The sequence below is a fragment of the Pogoniulus pusillus genome, chromosome 10 (genome assembly GCF_015220805.1).
Source record: "Pogoniulus pusillus isolate bPogPus1 chromosome 10, bPogPus1.pri, whole genome shotgun sequence".
NCBI classification, from domain to species: Eukaryota; Metazoa; Chordata; class Aves; order Piciformes; family Lybiidae; genus Pogoniulus; species Pogoniulus pusillus.
This window is the reverse complement of record NC_087273.1, coordinates 9681765-9705836: the sequence shown is the minus strand read 5'-3', so window position 1 is coordinate 9705836 and position 24072 is coordinate 9681765. Positions and strand designations below refer to the sequence as shown.

The 24072-nt window shown below is 41.8% G+C and overlaps 1 protein-coding gene and 1 long non-coding RNA gene across 7 annotated transcripts in view; one reads left to right on the top strand and one right to left on the bottom strand.

The window, feature by feature from the left end:
- The window catches only part of LOC135178708 (uncharacterized), a 210654-nt gene that overhangs the window by 95827 nt on the left and 90755 nt on the right, over nucleotides 1-24072 (bottom strand). The window lies entirely within an intron of this gene.
- The window catches only part of LOC135178707 (bifunctional heparan sulfate N-deacetylase/N-sulfotransferase 4), a 124940-nt gene continuing 115665 nt past the window's right edge, over nucleotides 14798-24072 (top strand). For 2 of the 3 annotated variants that reach the window (XM_064149861.1, XM_064149859.1), the window contains exon 1: nucleotides 14801-15374. The gene's annotated coding sequence lies outside the window, so the exon portion shown is untranslated. Of the gene's footprint in view, nucleotides 15375-24072 lie in introns of all 3 variants that reach the window. The other variant, XM_064149860.1, reaches the window with a different exon arrangement.

Here is a 24072-nt window from a genome sequence, read left to right as displayed (position 1 = left end):
AGAAAACACTAACATCCCTGCTCCACATCTCTTTCATATCCTAAAGAAAGATAGATCCACTGCCCCAATTAGTGCTCTTGTTCATGACTTACACATCATTTTCCAATACATTCTATTGACACATTTTCACTTTCCATCTATGCTTTCAATTGGATTATCATTGTTGATGACTTAATAAGACTCAAAAAAAACAAACATAAAAAGAACAACAGAGAGTTATTGATTTTTGAGTAGTATACTGTCAAAAAATGTGAAGTGTTCATGTTTCTCCATAGGGAGCTGTCCTACAGTTAAAGCTGGAGTTTCCTGTTAGATGATCTATTTACTTTTCAAATGAATTCTCTCTTGGGAAAATGTGTGCTTTGATTTGCTGCAGTTTACTAAAATATGCATTTGGCCAAAAGAAGGAACAGTTCTGGGCCCCTCAATTCAAGAGAGATGTTGAGATGCTGGAACGTGTCCAGAAAAGGGCAACAAGGCTGGTGAGGGGCCTGGAACACAAACCCTATGATGAGAGGCTGAGGGAGCTGGGGGTGTTTAGCCTGGAGAAGAGGGGGCTCAAGGCTGACCTCATTGCTGTCTGCAACTACCTGAAGGGAGATTGTAGCCAGGTGGAGGTTGGTCTCTTCTCCCAGACAACCAGGAATTGAACAAGGGGACACAGTCTTAAGTTGTGCCAGGGGAAGTACAAGCTGGATGTTAGGAGGAAGTTCTTGCCAGAGACAGTGATTGGCATTGGAATGGGCTGCCCAGGGAGGTGGTGAAGTCACCATCCCTGGGGGTGTTCAAGAAAAGACTGGATGAGGCACTTGGTGCCATGGTTTAGATGACTGGATAGGGCTGGGTGCTAGGTTGGACTGGATGATCTTGGAGGTCTCTTCCAGCCTGGTTGATTCTATGATTCTAACAGTCTCATATACAAGGCTGTGTAGTGATTGGATGAGAGGGAAGGGTATTGAGCTGGAATAGGGGAAATATAGACTGCAAATTGGGAAGAAATTATTTTATAGTGAGGGTAGTGAGACACTGGAACAGGTTGCCTGGGGAGGCTGTGGATGGCTTCTCTCTGGAGGTGTTCAAGGTCAGGTTGGATGAGACCTTGAGTGACCTGGTTTAGTGGGGGGTGTCCCTAGATGATCTTTAACGTCTCCTCCAACCTAAAACATGTTATCATATGATATATGCTATATATCATATGTGGTATATAGTCTTTGGGAATATCTTATAGATTATTACATTTTCCAGAAAAAAAACACTTAAAAATTTTGGAAGCTGAAGAAAAGAAAGAGGATCAGAAAGTGGTTACAAGTCAGCCTGAAGGAGGAAGGGAAAGGCTGATTAGAGTCCATTAAGACAGATCCTGAGACAGAGAAAAATAAAACACAGAAGATCCTTTTTGACTCGGCTCATTTAGCAAACCAGGAGTAAAGAAGGAAAGAAAAAATGGAGATATTTTTGTACATCAGAAGGATCTTTGTTCTTTTTCTCCTCCATGGCTAACTGTTAGAGCTACCTGCTGCTCAGTGGTTAGTGTGGATGTCTGTCAACACAGTGTCTGTCTGTCAACACAGTGCAGTTGGATGCATTTCCATTACACTGGAAATGTCAGGCCTGAATTTAGCTCTAAATAGAACAGAAATTAGACTTGCAAAGCACATATTAAGCTTCCTTCTTTCTCATCCTTCCTTTCAGTAGTGTCTTTGACCATAAAAACATGCCATTCTAAAAAGTCTCAAGTAAATCTATTGGAGTTCATTTTTTAATAGTTTAAATTTTGATCTAACATGTGTGTGTCCCCATCTCCCCTATTACAGAGGAGAATTTCCCCCTCTGTGTTTATAAAACTTGGAAATGTTGAAATTTAAGTGGTGATAAACAACACATCTACAGAGAATATACAAATACTCAACTTCAAGCTGGGATTGCACAGAAATCGCTGCTATGCTACACGGAATAAGGATAATATAGACTGACAGATATGAAGGCAACAAAGTATCATTAACTCACTTTTAAATAATCATTGAACATGCAAATTAATGAGACAAGAACTCCACAGGAGCACAGAAAAACACGGTCTGCTGAATACTGAATTAGTCAAGAGCTGAAAATAGTCATTTACAGAACACAGACCCTTATATTATCTGCAACTTTCCTATAGTTATTCTCTTTTGTTGAATCGACTCATTTTTGGAGCCTGCAGTACAGACAACCACACCTTGCTCTTTCCCACTCTTCTCAGATTCCCAAAGTAGTGAAGGTCAGAAATTAAGACACATGGCCCCAAGGAGGAGACACTGGCTGCCATCAGAGCCTTCCACATCAGCAAGGGGAGGGCCCCTACAGATTTGCCATAGGTTCAGTTGACAGGGCTGCCCAGGGAGGTGGTGGAGTCACCATACCTGGAGGTGTTCATGAAAAGACTGGATGAGGCACTTAGTGCCATGGTCTAGTTGACTGGATAGGGCTGGGGGATAGGTTGGACTGGATGATCTTGGAGGTCTCTTCCAACCTGGTTGATTCTGTGATTCAATACTTCAATAATCACAGTAGCAGATTCAATTCAATCTACAACAGCTTGCATCTGAACCCGCAAGTGGAGACCAAATAGGAGATCTGGACGGTAAAACTAGTTTAAATATACATATATATGTGCATTTAAATGTCTAAATATTTGCTATCTCAGATTCAAGTTCAGGCCAGCTACTGGGAACAGGATTAAATGTGGCATTTATCACAATAGAACATATCTTGGGCTTTGGAACTGTTATAAGGAAATAAGGAAAGAATAAGAAAATAGAAATAAGACTAAGGGGGGAGGGAGGGAGGAAAAAAGAAATGTTCTTTCTTTGTCATTAGTAAGTTTCTATAACAGGTATCTTAGAATTTGTTTTATTCAGTGTCTTAGCAGTGACACTAAATATCTTCAGTATTTACTAAAGAGAGTCCTTCTTACACTTTTCCCTTGACTTAGTTGTGAGATTTTGTCCCTTTTCTGATGCAAGTTACATGACCCTGTCTTTGCTGTAGACTGCTCTTGCCCCTGACAGTTCCTCTGTACCCCACAGCATGTGGATGGCCACATCATGCCAGTGAGCTCTCCTCCTTTACATGAGTCACTTCTCATAAAATAGTCTGCACTCAGTCTGCATCTAGTAGGCTCATACCACAGATACCTAAAGTACACATTCTGTTCACCTTAGTTTTGCTGCGGTTCTTTGGCAGATGGAAAGAAGCTTCACATCCCCATAGGGGCACTGAAACATATGCAATGGGCAGAAGAACTACTTTTGTATCTGTTCCTGTTGATTGCTTTTCTTTCCTAGTCCATGAAGATTTCTGAGATGACAACAATGAGAAACTGCTGTAAACCCCCTTGGACCACTTCTGTTGGTAAACAGTTAGTGAAACAAGTAGTGGCACGGACTTAAGCCCAGCTGATTGAGCTCCAGGGTGGGGTACAATATTCGCAGTGGGGCTTGCTGTTAGTATCACTTCTGGAATACAGGTTTGAAAAAGAATGCACCCATCACTGTACCCATACATCTTAAATACAGAGCAGAATGCACATCTTCCAGAATTTAGCTAAAGCAGCTTGCAGCAGTCCCACATTGTGATACCTGTCTTTGCATCTATGAAACATCTTTTCCTGGAAGGACCCTATGGGCACAGCCATGCTAAGACCACAGGGTGTAGTTCTCCATCCTGCAACTCAGCTGTATCATGCCAGTGTGAGATGCAGGGGAGATTTAGACAGGACACTAGGGAAAAAATCTTTACTGCAAGAGTGATCTTGGAGGCTTTTCTCCAACCAAAACAACTCTGTGATTCAATAGAAATCATAGAAGTCTATCGATACTACAGCATCACAGAATGCTGGGGTTAGAAGGTGCCTCTGATTCTATGATTCTCTGGAGATCATTGTGTCCTAACACTCTGCCAGAGCAGGACCACCTGTGGCAGGCCACACAGGTACATATCCAGGCAGCTTTTGAAGACCTCTAGAGAAGAAGAGTACAGATCTCTCTCTACAATCTGGACCAGTGCTCTGTCACTCTCTGAGCAAAGAAGCTTTTCCTCACTCCCATACCAACAGATGCTGTAAGCTCAACTGCAAACCAGCTCATGACTAGAGATGGTAAAGAGCCCAGCAAAATCCAACGGCTTTTCCATCTGCTTGATCAAAGGACACTGAGGTTTTACTCTTACCAAGAGCTACATGATGAGAGTAATAAAAATACAGAGTCCTGGCCTAAGTGACCTACACACATTTCAAAGACATCTCATTTTCTGCCTAGAGTCAGTCAAGTGCAGTGAACTGAAAGAGTAGATCCACAAAGTCATAAGCAAATATTTCTCATTAAAAAAACTGAATTTTTAATGGAGGGTTGAAGGTAAACAGCACACTAGCCAGAGCAATAATTATTACTGCTTAATTCAGGAGGCCTTCATCAATACATCAACCATTCTAGTTTCAGCTGAAGTTTGAGGATTTATATCACCTCTTGAGACCTAATCAGTCATCTCTAATCTGACCAAATCATTTAAAGACATTTACAAAGGATTTTTCTTCACGTGAATTTTATTGCCTTTGTCAGAAGCAACATTACTTGAGACAGTAGGGACACTTCATACTTTTAAATTGTAAATATTTAATTATGGGACTCCAACTCCTCTGAAAAGGGAACTTGCCTTTCTCTCATCACTGAGCTTAGACCCTCATACCTCCACTTATACCCATCATAGATGATGGGGACGACTCATCATGACATGACTCGACAGCTGAAGTTCACAGTTATCTACCTGTGAAGAAGGTAAATAAGGATAGGAAAGAAATGTAATATATTGAGTTATTCTAAAGGGTCATGGATCTTTCCATGCTTTGGCTACCCAGGAGGCTAAGAAAGACTCAAGTCCAGGCCCTGGTGCTGACAAAACATCAAAATAAGAGCAGCAAAAAAAGTAAATTAGAACATTTTCTTATATCTGAGGGGTGGGTGTCAAGAAGACAGGACCAGATCTCAGTGGTTCCTAATGACAGGACAAGAGGTAATGGACATAAACTTGAACCTAGAAAGTTTCATCTAAACATGAGAAGGAGATTCTTTACTTTGAGGGTGGCAGAGTATTGGAATAGGCTGCCCAAAGAGATGTTGGAATCTTTGGTGACTTTCAAGGCCTGTCTGGACATGTTGCTATGTGATCTGCTTTAAGTGATCCTGCTGTGGCAGTGTGGTTGGAATCGATCATCACAGGTCCCTCCCAACCCCTACTGTTCAGTGATTCTGATACGTTTATGTGTGCATTTCACAGAAACCCCCTAAAACAGCAGATACAACAGAGAAATGCAGGTGATTTCACTGTAGCCAAGACACATCTCTACACAAAACCTATTCCCAGGACTGACAATACAAACCTGTTTCTTATGGCTTTGTTCAACCAACTTTAATAGAACCAAGCACTCACTGTGACTCAGTTACTGAACAGAAAATTCCAAACTAAAATGGGATAGGTTTTCCACTACAACCTACAATTAACTAATCTACAAAATTAATTTCCTTCACCCTTAACAAGGTCCTGTTCTGTGGTTTGGTGTGCATTGTTGTGTGTATTAGTCACAGCCTGGCTGAAGTGGAACACAGTTTCAATTTATTGTAAGAGCAATTTTCCTTGAGGTGTATGAGTGCAGATGAATTGGCAGGTCCCTAACACATGGCCTAAACTTATCTTTTATACAATATTGCCCTCTATGGGAGCATAGATATAACAGATTTGACATAAGTGTGCTGCTCCTCTTTTGCTTTACCCAGGCTTTTTTAGTATGATACCTGCTTTCTTAAAACGCTTTGTAGCATAAAACTTTTGTGCCATCAAAGAAATCAGCCTCCGACTCCCTCATCATTTCATCTGTTTCTTTCAAGGTTCTAGTCCATAGTATACGTTGTTACAAACAGATCTATTATGGTATTTAGATTTTACATGTTCATTTCAGCTCACAGTCACTGCTCAAAGGCTGTGCACTTTTCTGTCAGGCTTTAAAACAAACCAAACCCTTCTCAATGCTGATTAATAGCTAAAGGTGGGGGATCAAGAGGATGGGGCCAGAGTTTTTGCAGTGGTGCCCAGTGACAAAAAAGAGGCAACAGGCATAACCTGGAACCCAGCAGGTTCAGCCCAAACAGGAGAAAATCTTTGCTGTGAGGATGCTGGAGCCCTGGAGCAGGCTGCCCAGGGATGTTGTGGAGTCTCCTTCTCTGGAGACATTCAAAACCCACCTGAACATTATGATCCTGGAAAAGGTGCTCTGAGTGATACCACTTAAGCGTGGTATGCTTACTACCATACTACACATACTAGATGATCCCCAGAGGTCCTTTTCTGTCCCCACCATGCTTGGTTTCTATGGTTAAATCAAAATGCACACAACCCAGTAGTTACACCAGTGGTAGAAAAAGGCAAACAACATTTGGAATGTTATTCTTAAAATGTCCAGAAGTTTTCAGAAAGCAAAGAGGCAACTCCAAAGCATCATTATAGATAGAAACAGATACTTCCAAATGCAAACTGTGGACCATGAATGCCATGAGAAGGAATGAACATGACAAAGAAGTATAATGGTTAAGTATGAAGAGCTTGCTCATTTGGAGTGCTCTTACACTTGATTACTCAATCCACATTTTCCTTTGATCATTTTAATTAAATCACCTTTATTTCTTCCTGTAAGTAAAAGGTATTTCTAAAAAGGGTTCTGAAGCCAAAGATGATTGCTTGAACAATGATGACACTGTGCATTGTTCTTGTGGAACTGCACCTGTGCCCTTGTCATTTTCTAAGAGAGCAGTGCTCAAAGTCTGCACCAAATTCCTGCTTCAAGGAAAGTGAATCAATAGCAGTTCAACACTGAAAGCTTTTCTTTAGCGTATGAACTCTGTGCTCCTCACAGACATTGCAGAGTGATACAGAAAGTCAGTGCACTGTAAATATAAAGTCATGAGCTTGATTTCCTTTGTCAGACTACAATTCCCTGAGGTATGCTGGCTTCCCTTTTGTTGGACCCAAATTTGTGGGGGGTTTAGTGCTGAGACACATTAGAGCTGCACCAGTCTAAAAACAGGTTTCAGAGGGAGTATTTCCATCTTCCCAGTTTCACTTAATGGGTCATGTTTCATGGGCTGGGGTGGTGCAGTTCAGCATAGTATGATGTGATTTAAAGGACAAATGAAGAGAGCACTCCAAATGTGTACCTGAGTGAGATCTTCTGCCAGACTGGGGAGAATGTCAAAACTGAAATATGGCTTTGAAAGTTAGGATACTGGAAGTGCTCCTATAGTGAACAGCTAGTGCCTATCGTAACCTAAAAACACCGCACAGCTAATCCCACTGAAGCTAACAGACGTGCTCATTTTAGGGAGAGAAATGTTTGCATGCTTGAAATCTAACATTACTGCTTAACCCAAATATCTGTACAACACATTCTAGCATCTTTTCAAGTGTAGAACATTCATGTATTCAATAATCACTAGGAAGGTTTCCTCAAATAGGGAATACCAAGTCTCTCAAAGTACCATGGGCCTGGTTCAGTCTGGTGTTATTTGTGAAGGAGAAGAGCACAGAAGTGAAACTGATATACAAAAGCTTCCAGATCCATCAAGAAAGCTTCAAGATTTTCCATGTTATCTGGAACATGAGTAGAAGTAGCTCTTACGTATAAAACCTCCTCCTATAGAACCAGATGAAGCAGAAAACAAGTTGTAATTTGGATTACCTAAAATAAAAGAACTTTGCTAAGAGGAAAACCAAAATGCTCTATTCAACAGGATCTATTTATTACAGTAATGCTGGAATAACAGTTTGAAAGAGGTTCAGTAATGGATTTTTCACTTTGAGGGTTTGTTCTTTTGTTTGTTTGTTTGAAGTTTTAAAATCAGAATTTATAAAAAGCTATGCTTGTGAGAGTTAAGCTAGAAAAAAAATCATCCTTAGAATGTAATGGAAACTTGATATCTAGATTGCAAGGACAGAGAAGTGAAAAGAGAAAGACAAATGCTCTTTGTAGTTTCTCCTTTGAAAATATTATTCCTGGTTTCACCTTTTATTCAGAAGTGGATTAGAGTATTTAAAGAGCCTCTGTAGACAGGTTAAAGGCAGCTCCCATTGGACCTAAGGTCTAATTAAGCTACTTGGTGAATCATTCCACAGTTTGAATAAGTTAAAAAAAAAATAAAACAAAATCACTTCATACATTAAACTAAGAGTTCAAGCTTCTTAGTTCTACAGAATCAAGGAAGAAATGCTTGGCTTGAGATCTGTATGCTAGTATTTGCCTTTATGGATGATACACTTTGTGATAAAGGCTTTGCCAACAGTTGGTTTGAATTCCTCATTATCAGAAGCCATCTTCCTCTAGAGATTTTAACAGCACTACTACAACTTCCTATAATGTTTGCCTCTTGCCTGAACTGTCAACCGATGGATCCTGGTTGAAGTCCCAGTGCTGGGTTGCTCAAAGGCCGTGCAGGAGCAGGAAAGATGCAAGCTTATACCAATATGATACATAGAAGGTCAATCCATTTATTGAAGCTAAGCATGATGCTTATGTCATGGAATTTGGTACAGGGGCACATACTTTTGATAGGCTTACATAGCAGAATATGGGCTGTCCACATGCATAGAGGCAGACCTGACCAACTACCCCACTTAATCCCCCTTTGCACAACTAGCCACAACATCTGCTTGTTCCCAGGGCTGACCAGCCTGCCCCCCTTCAAGGCCCCCTCGTACAGCTCAGTTTACAGACAGCAGTGAAACTTTCCCAGCTTCTACCCAAGGCTACTGCCCTGCAGCTGCACCTCTCATCAGTTCTCAGACTGTTCTTTTCACTCCGCAGACTATTCAGTTCTGCTCAACCCCAGCATCCCATCTTGCTGATGTAGCTATCAGGAAAAATACACTGCAATGACACCACCACATTATTCCTTCTTTAATCAGAAAGCCACCACAGCTCAGATCTGCAACTGGCATATGCCAACTGAATGTTGGTATTACACAGGTCCTGGTCCCAAGTGTTGTGATAAAGCAGCAAGAATGAATTACCTCTTTCTTTCTCAAAATAATACCATAATTTGCTAGATAATTGCTTTCTAAAATATAAGTAGAGGGCAGAATGGAAAAGAATATCACTCAACAGCCAAGCTACAGACCCTTCCTTCAAGCACATCCTGGTTTCTGCCCTTAGTTCTGTTTGTGACAAAAATAGCCCCACTAAATTTGGGAGAATGCTCTGCTTTCACATAAGGCTTAAAAGACCTCAGCTGAAGAATGAAGACCAGTTCCTCCACACCAGCAGCATGGCTAATTCTCTTGGGTTTGTTTCTTCTCTTACTGAAGGCAGCATGGAATTGGGCACTTCTTGCAGCACATACTCTGCAAATTGCACCAAATCACAGTGGGCTGTCCAGAGATCATCAGGAGCTGGTAACAGGAGCTAGCTAAGAGGTCTGCTATAGGTGATTAGAGAGAAGAATACTACACAGTCTTCCTATAAAGAGTCTCTCAAGCTGCTGTAAAGCAATGTTGTGCAAAATGTCCTACCCATTAAAATAAGTCCCTTCTCCAGCCTGACCCTGGGTTGCGAGTGAGCACTGGAGACTTGCACCACAGCTGATGCACAGTGGAATAACAGCACTTCTGTTGCCTGCAGTACTGGAGATGAGAGAAACTGTGATGATCTCCACTGGAGCATAACCTCCATGAGTCACACAGAAGAAAGAAATACAGTAACTGATTCTCCATCAACTTCCACAGAAAGGGAAACTAAGAGTGCTACTGGAGTTTGCAGATGAACAAACATCCATGTCTGAACAGTTTTCACTGCAGTGGAAGTGGCAGTGAGATGTTCTGAGCAAGACAAGAGGATGAATTGGACCTGCTTTTAGTCTAGTTTTGTGAGAAGAGGGCACAGAACAGTGCTCATGAAAACACAGCAACTGAGAAACAGCTCCTGTATGCTGTGGAAACCTTAAAAGTGCAAACTCAAATCACAAAGGACCTGCACAGAACATAAACTTTCTCCAGTGCTTCGGTCTTCCCCATTTCATTGAAGCGTAGCCTGGGAGAAAGCTTCTTTCCTTTCATGCTCCAGTCCTACTCCCAGCTACTTCCCAGGAGCTTTCTGCTGACTTCAGGCCAAAGCTGAAGCCAGGAAAGATTCTGCAAGAAGAACTATGGCCAAGAGCCCAGAAAGCTTCATGGATACACAAAGATATGCTCCTCTCATACAACATGAACCCTTGTCTCAGAGTCACAGTAATGCAGGGAGCAGTGACACAGATCAGACTGTGGATTAAGCAGAGCCAACTCATTTTTTGCTTTGATAGCATCTTGATAACTTAAAGTACTTAAAAGACCAGAGTTTATATTTTTATAGTTGAGTAAGCACTCAAGACATAAAATAGTAATGCAATTAGGGAGATGTGAAGCAGCTCTAATGCTGGATGTTAATGAATCTCTGTTGGTTTAACAGATACTTCAACATCAGTTTGTATCAACACACTCTCTGAAACTAATACATCTAAAACCTTGCAGGAATAAAACCACATTAGGATATGAAAGCTGTTTTACAAAAGAATAAAAGTTTAAGATCAAGTATATTACAGAGCTAGTCTGCACTGATTTACCTTCATCATTTCCAGAGGTATGTGCAACCATAAAAAGGAGAGAGCAACAGAATCCAAACAGAAACTGTGTAGCCAGGGAAATCTAATTTATTTGGAGGGGTTTGGTGTTTTAATGTTTGTTAGTTTGATTTGGGTATTTTTGTTTGGGTTTGGTTAGGTTTTGGGGCTAGTAGTGGTGGTGGCTTTTTTTACTGCTTGCAGGACTTTGCCTTATTTTTGCTGTTGATGTCATTGCAGTGCTTCATGCTTAAGTGGACCACTAGCAGCATATTCCCCAGTGCCACCTGGGGAATAAGAGTAACCCGTGACAAGGCAGGCACTTTCAGTAGAAGACGTGAATGTCTTAACCGAGTTGTGATGCATGCAACTCAGCTCCCAGCATATCTATATTTCATCCCCACATTTCCGAGTGCATAAAACCTCTTGCATGTTATGAGTCAGACCCAAAATATTCAGATTCAAACCCTTAACAACTTATTGAGACATCAAAAAAGCCAAATAGACTTTTCTTAATGAAATATATGTTTGAACACTCAAAAAAAATCACATTCTGTTATGCTTTTATGCTTCTTGCACTTTTGATGTGAGTGTAATTAAGTTCTGCGTATCTTGAGGAGCTCCTAGAGAATTAGAGACTAATCCATAACTCTTACAAGTTGTCATAGTTCCTTGGAAATCAGTGGATGTTTTGACAGCTTACATCAGCTGAGGAACTGCTCTGTGTGTTTAATAAAAGACCCACTTGTTTAATCACAGGGAAGTTCACCAGAAGTCTCCACAGCTCAAGGAAAAGCTGCTCCTTTCAGCACCAGTCATTCCTTGTTCTTTTAAACTCATTATGAACTTCAGTGTCAAAAGCCATCTGTCTTTCAATAAAGGCCATAAAGGTGTCTTTAGCTGAGACAGTTATATGTGTGGCAGTCAGTTCTGAAGCCTGGCTTTTGTGCTGCAAGGTAGTTTTTTGAGAGGAGGAGGAGGAGGAAGTGCCTATTAAAACATCATGGGAGCACTGTAATAACAGGTGAGGAAACTGGGGCAGTAAGAGAAAACAGAAGCTCACCATAACAACAACACAACATCAATCCAAATATTTCAGTGAAAGCTTTCAACCAGCCTGGAAGAGTGAAGCAGGGAGATACTGCATATCATACCTCTTAATTTCTGAAGGGATTTGCTTGCTCTGCATCATGTTCCTAAGAACAGAAGTGCAGGAATTGTGGATTTCTATCTCATAATGTGCCGGGGAGATAAACACATTAAAAAGAGGTGTGTAGACATTGTAGTGACAGTAGAGCACTTAGAATAGATAACTACATGCATTAGAGTCTGGATTTCAGCGTTAAGCATGAGAAGGATGCTGATTTTCAGCAGCTTTCTTTAGTGTAAATACAGATGCCTCCTTAAAAGAAAAAAAAACCCTGTTTCAAAGTCTTGTTAACTTGCAGAGTGATAAACAGAGCCTATGTGGAAGCACTTGGTTTAGAAAAGCAAAGCAATTGTCTGTCTTGTAACATATGTAAGTTTCAAGGAAACCTGCACAGAACAAAGCAACACGTCCTTCCTCTAGGGAGTTAGAACTAAAGCACAGACACCAAAAAAAATCAGCAAAAAATGAAACAGAAGAAATCTCAACAAACCCACATTTGTAAACCTCCAAAAATTCGTATTTTTTTGGCAGATAATAGCAGTTTCAGGCAAATATTGGTAGGTTTCAACTATAATTTTTCAGCTACTGAGATGGGAGAGCTAGGCAGTTGTGATCACCTACCTGTACAGAGTGGGAAAGAAATCAGACAAATATTAATTAAAACAGAATTTCCCCCAGCTGACGTAAAATCCTGTGCTGTAAGAGCCAGAGAAACATACATCCCACACACGGCAAGGACTTCAACATAAATATGCTACCTCTTTCATACAGTGGTTTATTACTAGAATTTCCCTTCTTCTCTCTATCCATACTTCCTTTCTGTTTCTTCCTGCCCTAGTTTCTTTCTTGCATATTTTTCCCTAAAGCAGCAGATGAGAATAATATCATGAGTGGAGGGAGATCCTAAGCAACTCCAGTGCCTTTGTGTCAGAGCAAGAAGAGTCCAATTCTCACTACTACCCAAAGGAGAGAGAAGTGAAAATTCAAACTGCACTGTCTTTTCCCCAAGGGTTGCTGTGCTCCTTTTGCTAGAGACAGTTGGAGCAATTCTGTCCTCACAGCTCTAAATAAGAGCAGACCCTGGCACAGTGAGTCGCCCAATCCTGTTCTTAGAAGGAATCACTAACAGAGCAGATACCAAGGCAGCCCAAACCAAGAGCCATGCTTCATCATGTTGAATTAATCTACCCTGGCATGCTCTTAAGCCAACAATTTAAGTTCAAAGAGTGACTTAGCATGTGAATTAAAACGCACTCTGCAGGGTATGTGTAACCACTTGGCCACTGGCCCACCCTGGGAACATCTGCATCAGTGGCTTCAAAGGGGCAAACTGCTGCTCCCACCACATCTGACAGCAGCCAACAGCTGTCCTGTAGCTCGCTCACATCCCACAGCCAAGCCCTTCCACTCACAGGGATGTCTCCAGTGCTTGAAGAACAGCCAGCAGTCAGGAATACCAGTAGAAAGAGGAACAAAACAACTAGATTCTTTTCTTTTGCAACCACCAGATGAGCAGTAGGAAGTGCTCCCATTTTCTATGGTTTTCAACCAATTGCACCAGAAGCCTCCCTTAGGTTGGGAAGAGACTCTCACCCGGTTTTGAGTTTTAGTTTGCAGCCTGACTTCACTTCTGATGGTCATACAGAATGCAAGGAGGGAACCCCACACGCAACCTTTGCCACAGCCTCTGGAAAACAAATCCCACATCCGGAGCCAGCCATAGGTGTAAGTCCTCTAGTGAGTGCTTTGTAATTAGAAATTGCAGGAAATGACTCAGACTTACTTTGAATTATAATTTTCCCCTCAGTTTCTAATTTAGCCAGAAGGAATAAATTAGTCCCCAGCTACAAATATCTACCATCTTTGAAACTTGGATATTCACAGAGAGCAAATAGCTCTTCGTGTAGAAGGTCCCAGCTGAAGGATGTAAATGGCAAACTGCACAGAACACCATTTATTTACACTATTTTGGAAACACGAAAGGTTGAGCTGGCCCTCCTATGATTCAAATCTGAGTTTACAGCATCATTCATCATCTCAGAATGGGTTTGTTCCAGTCTCCTTGAACAAAACTATTTTCTCCTCACATTTGCTGCACAGAATTGGCTGAACTTCAATTCCAAGGTGTGTCGTACGAAGAACGGCTTTGGATTGAAAGGTGTCAAGTTGGCAAGAATGGAAAATTAGATTGGTATAAAATCTAATTTTTTTAATACAGAAAGCATTTAGGTTTTCCTCTATAACGTAATTTAAAGTCACATAAGAATCATGTTTCTTGGCTGTGAGGTAGGTTGCCTTTCTAGCTGGATGAGACAAAGGATTTTAATAAGGAATTATGCATCAAACAGGTGGAATTTGTGTCACATGCAGTAGGAAAATGCTCTGCACCTGTGAATGCTGTGTGTTTGCTTGTATCCACTCAAGGGTGATCTCAGGGAAATCATTTGTGACCAGCTTGCACCTCTGTTTGATTTTGGTCATGAAAACCCACCTTTTGCTGTCTCAGGTGATCTTATCAGTGGCCCAACAGGAGTAGAAAAGAAAAACTCTTCCAATGTTTTCATTCCCCTAGAAGTGCTTAAGAGCAGGCTGGATGAATCTTTGAGCAACCTGGTCTAGTGGGAAGTGTTTCATGGAAGGGGGACTGAGACTCCGTGATCTTTAAGGTCCAGTCCCTTCCAACTCAAGCCAGTCTAAGATTCTCTGGAGCCTCCTTTAGCATCTGAGGGTGGTGTGGGAGTCTGGGAGTTCACGCATCCTCCTGCCAGAAAAATGACTCCTCCAACTTTTCCTTTTGCGGGTTTTCAGCTGGAGACTCCAGGTGTAAACTCAGAGGCTGGAAGTGGCATTTTCCCCCGTCAGGCAGGAGGGCAGGTGGTCCGACTGCACAATCACAGATTATGCAAACCCTCCCAGAGCATCTAATCAATCACGGCGCCGGGAGAGGAACGCAGCTCCTCTCCGAATTAGCCTCCGTCGCCGCGTACTCCTCGCGTGAAGCATCTCCCCTCGCTTGGAATGACATCAGAGCAGCTTTGAGTCCTTGAAAGTCTGGGGGTTGATTAGCTGGAGGAATTGGCCGCTTCTGCCAATCACCAGCCTGCAAAGCCTCCTCGATACTCCCGTAGATATGAGGGAGAGGGAGGCTGTGACGGCAAACAGGAGGCACGGCGGCAGCACGGCTCTCACAACGGGAGCAGCTGGGCTCCGGGTGCTTCCCTAGTTCTCCCAGCGTTTTGGCTGTAGCCTGCCTGCTCCCTGCTGTAATCCCCGTGTCCAAGAAGGAAGCTGCATTTTTAACAGAGTGCTGAACTGAGGTTTGAATCATTCCAGCTGGCTGCTTGTTTTGAAAAGGACAGTCTGTGTATAAATGAGATGTGACTGTGCCGGTAGAGTTCAGCTACTGGGGCTGGAGAGAGAGAAGCCTTCCCGGGATGCTGCTCAGACAGCTGCTATCCATCGAAAACTCTCCCCAGTTTACCTGGAGCCATGTGAAGAGATTTGAATAGCAGATGTCTCTTTCCTGCACGCTAGGAAGAGAAATTCTCCTCTAGGTAAGCTATTGTTCAGCTTCTGCACATATTGCTACGTTAACCTGTACTACTGGGGGTATATTCATCTGACTATATAGGCACTGCCTGCACTCAGAGATAAGGAAGCAGTACCTGAGCAGGTATAAATATCTACATGATGTGTAAAATGGTGTGGCTAGAACCTAATTATGTATAGTAAGTGCTTCAGAAAGCTGCCTAGAGCCTGGTGTTGAAAGGACTATTGGAAAGTTTGAGATAGTCTTTGGCATGTTTGCATGCAAGTGCTCTCAGTGTAAAGAGAGGAGAAACAGTTGTTGGGCTGAATGTATGAGAGACCACAGAAGTTAGAGCATGGGACGTTGTGCAAGGGGGAAAAATAGAGAAGACTGTAATCCTTCTTTGATCTGCTCCATCTACTTAGTTTATTTGCTGCCAGCTACCAAAGTTAAGCAAAACTAGCATATAAAAATGACAAGATGAAAGCTTTCCACAGATATATAGTAAAGATGCACTAAGTAAGAGCAATTGTCCTGTGAGGAAGCCAAGACCTGCAGATCTGCTCTCTTCCAGCAGTTTGATATCTAAACAGCTGTCAGCAACACTGTCTTTGAGAACAGCGTGATGCACTTGGTGTGGAAGCCAGGACTTGCTGGGTAGCAAGAGGGGAAGAAATCAGTGTTTGCTCTCTAGGTGACTACAGAGGCAGAACACAGCAGCAGCCCAGTGCTTTTTATCTACCTGCTGACACACTGTCTCCAAGTGATTGCTGCTGGAAACAAATACTCAAAGGAAAGATGTTCAGAGGTGAATAAGTCCCCTTCTACAAGCTCTACACCAATGTAACCACACATACATACAGAAACCACACTCATTAAGTTCTCCTTTCCCCAGGGAATTTAGCACAACATTTTTTTACTAACTTCTGCAGTTCTTAATCACTTTGACTGGACTCTTCCCTCCCTGTCAATAAATTCTGCAGAATCTGACATACCCCGTGTAGCAAGTTATTCTGTCTTCTTTACCTCTGAACGTTATCAGACAAAAGGTAGAGAGATATCAGTCATTTGACCCCTATTTCTTCAGTAGTTTTTAATTTTGCTTCTCCTGCTATGAGATGCTATTTGTGGAAGAAGAGCAGAACCTCCCTGTTGAGAAAGTTTAAACAGTCAGGGTTGTTGCCAGGTGCTTCCCTGTCTTGCCCCATCACATCTGCCCACTTTGCTCATGCACACTGTACTATCAGCCAAGCTTCACTGTCTGACTTGCTCTCTGAAATGCTGCTCCAGAGAAGGGAGGGAAGGGGGAAATGCCAAGTCGTGTTTAACTAAAGAAATTCTTGGCTTCCACTTTTCTTCTGAATCTTATCAATTCAAATAACATGAGCTCTTCAGTTAGATGAGATCTTCCTAAGGGCATTGCTCTGGGCAGAAGTTTAAGAATGTGTATTAGGTTTTGTGCCATTTTTCAGGGCATGGCCATTTCCTTTTCCTTTTTTTTTCCCCCCATAATAAATGCCTAATCTTTGAAAGCCTCAAAATTGAAAGCAGAAGTATCTTTAATGTCTTGTTGACACCACTGTTTGCTTTGAGGCTGGAGAAATGCTCCTCTAATTTGCATTTTGCTGGAGTAAATCAAATACGGAGGGTAAGATTTAAGCACAGAGCAGGATGCTTGAGTGACTGATCACTCACAGACAGACATATATATCTACACCCCCACATATACTTCCATTTCAGTCTGAACATCCTGTTAACTCACACTATAAAGTTCTGGAAGTCCTATTAGAAGTTTATGGCTGTTTAAAGGTTGTTCCATCTGTTGGATTGCTCTTCGTGATGGCATTGATTAAACTTAGCTGATGTGGCAGCACACAGAGTATCAGGAGCTTCTCTAGAGTTCAACTATCATTCAGTAGGAGTGAGGGAAAATATCCTAACAGTAAAGATTTATCATTTTATGAAGACTTACAGAACAGGAATGATCTCAGAGGTACTCTATGATTCTGTAATGAGATACTTGAAGGGAAACATAGCCAAATATTGCAAAGCCAGAGCAACGTTGAGCAACAAAAATGCTGATGAGGTACCAGTAGTTGTGACTGTGAGTTTGCAGTCAGATCAACAAAAGATTATATTTAACCATCTGCCACCAGAAAAAAAAAAAATGTTTCTCATTTTCTTTTTCTACAAGCAATAAGGAAAAGAATATCATGATCTCTTACTAGAAAAAAAAATTAGATCATTTCCTTTCCAAATCTTCCTGATTTAGCCCACAAACAATTTTGATTTGACTGCCTCTAGGACCACAGGGTTGGCTGAGCTTCAGCTGCATGTATACACTGATGTTTGCTTCCATCAAGTGTTTGCTTTGCAAAGCTCTCATAATGCTTCAGCTTCCTAAGTAGATCCAAGAAGCTGCTTTCCATACCTACAAAATGGGTTTTTCTGAACAAACCAAACCTAGGGCTAAAGAGCAGCAAAGCATTTCATGCTGGGACCTGGGTGGCAGAAGAAAAAAAGAACTCAGAATTGTACAGAAAGCTGCAATTTCCTCAGTCTGTGGAGTCATTTCAGGATCACAGCACTATATTTAAGGTGAGCCAAGAGCTCTCCACACTTCCCAATGTGAGAAGAACCTGAGCTTAAAGCCATTTGTAAAGATCACAGAGTAGAGCGTAAGGAGTCAGTTTACCCACAAGATCCCTAATTCTCAGACTTGGGACGAGTTGAGGACCATTAGAGCTGATTGTGGGGATGGACTATGGGACAATGAGGGTCTCGAAGGTGGAGATTGCTCTGAGCTTCAAGTTCAATTGTCTTCTCTCATGTTTTGAGAGTCTCACAGCAACAAGTCTACTTCTTCTATTGAGACATTAGAGCAATGACCCTCAGGAAGTGTTAGCCACTCAGGAGTGCTAGAGACAAATACAGAATCTATTTTCCATCTCTCTCAACATTTAAATGAGAAAAAATCTTTGAGCTAAATATATCTATATATAAAATTAACAATAATTAGGAGCTGGAAGAAAATAAAAAATAAAAGCCATGCATGTCAATCTGGAAGAAAATAAAAGCCATGCATGTCAATCTGAAACATTTATTGCACCTACTGTCAATAATAATTACAATGAAATCAGATTCTTCTAAAATTAACATTTGCTACAGAAAACTAATAATATTTTGCCTAAACAGTAATGCTACCAGAATCTCATGACAACAGCACAGCAGTGTAGACACCATGTCAGTATTTGATGAAGAAAACAAAGAAGTAATAGATAGTGATGAAGCAATTTAAACTTAATTCTGTGAAGAGCAGAAAAAATATTTAAACCCATTTCCTTCCCTCTAGCTACAGAAAGGGCCACAGCTGCCTTCCCCAAGTGCAGGTAAGAGGAGCAGATGAATCCTTCCTCTGCTGTAAGGGTGGGGTGTGCTGAAGTAGAAGCTGGGACAGGGACAACTTCTTTCATAAGAAAGGAAGCAAGAAGAAAAGTGTTCTCTCTTCTTCCCTGAAGATGATGAAATACAACTTGTCCTTGGCTTGCTTAGCTTGGCCAAAGGAAAGCCTGCTGCATCTCTGGTTTGCTTTTCACAATACAAGTTTCCTTCCTCTCCTAAACCAAGCCAAGGTATTCCTAGCACAGCTGCAAGACAGTGATTTTAAATCTGTACATAGAGAATCAGAGTTGTTTTGGTTGGGAAAGACCTCTAAGATCATTGAGTTCAACCATCAACCTACTATCACTATTCAACTACGCACCATATGCCACATCCACACATTTCATGAACACCTCCAGGGATGGTGACTCCACCACCTCCCTGGACATCCGATTCCAAAGCTTCACCACTCTTAGGGTAAAGAATTTTTTTCCTAATCTCCATGTTAAACCTTCTCTGGCACAACTTGAAGACATTTTCTCCCATTCTTAGGAAGAAATTATTCACTGAAAGAGTGATTGCCCATTGGAATGGGCTACCTGGGGAGATGGTGGACTCACTATCCCTGGAGGTGTTTAAAAGGAGGCTGGATGAGGCACTTAGTGCCATGGTTTAGTTAATTAGAAGGGTTAGATGATAGGCTGGACTTGATGACCCCAGTGGTGTTTTCCAACCTGGTCAATTCTGTGGATTGTAGAAAGCCAGAAGGTCTTCCCTCAGCCTCCTTTCCTCCACACTAAACACACCCAGGTTCCCCCAGCTGCTCCTCACAAGTTTTGTGTTTCAGATCTTCCACCAGCTTTGTTGCCCTTCTCTTGACACTCTCCAGCACCTCAATGTCTTTCTTGTAGAGCCCAGTATCCAAGGTGCAGCGTCACTAGTGTTGAGTACAGGGGGACAATTACTTCCCTGGTCCTGCTGGCCACACTATTCCCGAAACATGCAGCTGCTGAGGTGGTTGTACCAGATGAAGCATGTCTTAAAGAATGTTCTTTTGCAAACGAGGCTACTGTTGCAGCATTTTGGCTAGGACAATCTTCCAACTTCAGTTAGTCCTTACATAGAGGATGAGAGAAGCATCTGCTATCCTGTCATGGTCGTCAAAAGCACAAATAAATGCATGCAATGCTAACACTCAGGGCTGTACACAACTGTGTACAAGGAGATGTTAGCTTATGGCTGGAATCAATAATCTTAAGGATTTTTTTCCAACCAGGCAATTCTATCATTCTATGATCTACAGCTGCTGAGCTTTACCAGTGCCTGGGTTTTAATCTCCCACCCATATATTATTATCAGACATGCAGCAGACAGAATAATGTGAACAGGCTCTTCCCTGAGCAAAGCTGTGCACAAAACCTATCCTTTTGAAGGACCATCCACAGCTACTTATTTCAGCCTGCACTCTGCCAGCCTTCCACTGAAAGGATTGCATTTAGCTTTTAGTGTATAAATAAGTGTTCTGATAAATAATTAATAGTAGCTGCTGGCCATAAAAGAGGCAACTGTTTGGAAAGTTAAAACAGTCTGTCATGAAATATGCACCCACTTCTATGTTCTAGTTTCAGGGAATGTTTTATCCAGCATCCTTTCCTTTTGCATGGGACTGCACTTCCCAAGGAGAAGACCAGAGCTCGAGTTTCAGAGCCTCAGGGTATTCCTTGAATTTATTGTCTCTCACTGGGATATTTATCACTCTCCCAATCACCAGAGGGCAGGGCAGGTGGTCAGTGATTCACATAGAAGGTTTGGAAAGTGAGAGGAAAATGCAGCAGTGGTAAGGCTTCTGGGGAAGATTGAGAAATTACACTTGCTGGTCATTTCTCATGTTAAAGCTCTCAGAGTTGTAGGGAGTTTGGTAAATTTTAACAGAAACAAGACCATCTGCCCTGATACTTTTGCCAGACCACCAGCATCTCATCTACCTAAATAGATGGGATATTTTTTTTTCATTACTAGTCAGCAGACTGCATTTGTTGTGCCATATAAATGGCTTCACTATTCTATGCCTATATTAAGTGTAGAACTACGCATGCAGTGTGCCCTTCTTCTACAGGGCACTGGACAAAACATTAACTGTGTTAGCAACTGAGGGTCCAGGTTTGTTTTCAACTGACAGGGCTCAGTGTCTTCTCCTTCATATCAGGTGACTGAACAAGAGGATTCCCTCTTGTTGCACCAGGGCAGTCAGGTTTTGGTTGGATAGTAGAAACAATTTCTTGATTGCAAGAGCGGTCAGGCATTCAGACAGGCTGCCCAGGGAGGTGGTAGAGTCACCATTCCTGGAGGAATTCTAAAACAGGTGGCTCTTCAGAACATGGTTTAGTGACCATTGTGGTGTTGGATTTGATAATCTTAGAGGTCTTTTCCAGCAGAAACAATTCTAGGATTCAATGAGAAGCAGAGCAAGCACTGCTTGCCTCAAAGCCCTTAACACTCTCAGATTCCCATGAGACACAATCTTCATCAGCTTTAAAGCAAGGTCCACATGGCAGCCTGAATAAGGAGTTATTCTGCAGGGTCACATTTGTAACTAAAGTACCTTCAAAAAGGATCTTTCCTCCACAAAAAAAAAAAAAAAAAAAAAAAAAAAAGAAAATTAAATATTTATGCATATGTTGTCTAAAAGAGAACTTTATAGATTACAATGTATCAATGTCAACCTGAGAGACATCATCCTGGAGAAGAAGAGGCTGAAGGGAGACCTTCCAGCTCGCTACAACTCCCTGAAAGGAGGTTGGTGCCATGTGAGGGTTGATCTCCTCTCTGTAGTAACAAGTGATAGAACAAGAGGAAATGGCCTCAAGTTGTGCTGGGGGCGCTTAGGTTGGACATGAGAAGAAACTTCTTCACTGGAAATTCTCTCAGCCGTTGGAACAGGCTCCCAAGGGAGGTGGTTGAATGCCCATACCTGGAGGCTTTTAAAAGTTGTGCAGATGTGGATCTGAGGGACATGGTTTAGCACAAGACTTGATAGAGTTAGAGAATGGTTGGACTAGATCTTAAAGGTTTGTTCCCACTGAAATGATTCTATGATTCTACCATCACTTTGTTGGCTTGAAAGCCCCTCCCATGAGCCAGAAAGCTAGGCTGGATTTCCTCTTCCAAAATGCATCCTGGAGATGCATCCTGGAAAACACAACAAAGCTGTTCACTCCATACAGAGGAAAGAGCAGGAACAGCCTGGTTCAGGGGCAGTGTCTTCAGAAAGATTGTGAGAACCAGATGGATGTTTTTTTGTTCCTCCCCCTACCTCCAAATATAAATTAATGCTTCAACAGTTCAATAAGCAGAGATTCTTCACAAAACAACAGGTTAATGAAAGCTTCACTATTCCATCACATATCTCTCTAATGCTATTAGTTCTAGTTCCAGTCTCTGAGCTTAGCATGACTCAACACACAAAAAAACCCCTTGAATTCCCAAGTAGGATTCTTATCCTGCTAGTGGCATTTCTAAATTGAACTTTATCTAGACAAAACAAAGAAGAGCTGTTGTGAAAGGAAACATTTGTTTATAGTTTGAACCAAAAAAAAGAAAGCCAGTATCTATAGGTCACAGATGACACACCAGAAATCTCAGAAGAGATCTTTCACTTGACTGACAAAGTGGCTTCTCTCAGAGAAACCCCATCAAACGGCAGTAGAAATAAACACAAAGAAATTGAAGCAGGATATGAAGCATAGGAAGAAAAAGGGAGCAAGCACTGCAAATACATCTGATCGCGCATTGGACTGAGAATTTTGCACTGGCTTTCTTAAATGCACTGCTTGCAGCACCTGTGCCGTATACATTTGCACTCACCTGTGGAATCTCACTCTATTTACTTTGTGGAGTCTCACTCTATTTACTCTCTTTCTTTGCTTGAAAGCCATTGCCACCACTACCACTACAAGCTGCTGACCTGCCTGCTTGTCACCAGTGCTGTTAGCTTAGGTGATGTTCTAGCCCACATCTCTAGTCTGATCAGAGGCAGCTCACTCACTCTGGATGTTAGGAAGAAACTCTTCCCAGAGAGAGTGATTTGCCATTGGAATGGGGTGCCCAGGGAGGTGGTGGAGGCACCATACCTGGAGGTGTTCAAGAAAAGACTCAATGAGGCACTTAGTGCCATGGTCTAGTTGACTGGATAGGGCTGGGTGCTAGGTTGGACTGGATGATCTTGGAGGTCTTTTCCAACCTGGTTGATTCTATGATATTCTACTCATTTTCCTGCCAAATCAAGGATAACAAAACCCTTCAGCCAATGAGAAAAAGATGTGGAAAGCTGACTGCAATAGAAATTCACTTTAAAAAATAAATATAGGGAAGGTTTTACAGAGGCAGTTAATGTATCTAGACCTTGAAAACAGTCTCTGGCTGGATGGAACCTGCCTTGAGTAAACTCAGACTAAATCTGTTTAAATTTCATGTGGTAAAGGCCCTTCTTGAAGGATTTAGGTACAAAGTCTTTGTTAACTAGGTTTAAATACACTTCCTTAGCAGCAGCAATAAATCATTATCATGTGACAGCAGTAGTCTCTCTGCAATAAGTTAGTGGCCTCCTTCTAATTCGTTGCACAGATGTGACCACATCAGACTTTCTCACAACTGATCCCTGTGACAGGATACAGAGACCACAAAACACGTCATCTGGTGAAATATATTGTCACTGATATAAAGTTATAATGTTGGAGGCATCATCACTATCTTTTATGGTGGGAAATGTTTTTAGGTCCCATAAAAGTAATAGACAACCAAAAAACATGGGAAAACGTTAACTACTTTTAAAAAAATTATAAAGACCAAAGAATTTAGCTTTTAATAAGTTGTTCCAGAGCCTGTTACAAGCTGCACCAGGGGAGCCTTAAGCTGGATATTACAAAATATTTCTTCACTGAAAAGAGTTGTCAGGCACTGGAATGATCTGCCACAGTGGGGATGGAGTTAGCATCCCTGGAGGTATCATAGAATCAACCAGGTTGGAAGAGACCTCCGAGATCATCCAGTCCAATCTATCACCCAGTGTGTGGATCTGGCACCTGGGGACATGGTTTAGTGGTGACCCTTCAGTGTTGGGTCAAAGATTGGACTGGATGATTTGAACCAGATAAATTCTATGATTCTGTGACTATGCCTTGTAGGAAAAGGGCCCCTTCACAAAACCAGGAGCTGTCAGACTCTTCTCTAAGAAACCTCCAAAAAGTAAAGCAATTCTTGGTCAATTTTCAAAACAGATAGAGAAAATCTGCAGTTATTTAGCTACCAATAGCACTAGTAAAAGATTTTTTGAAGGGTTTTTT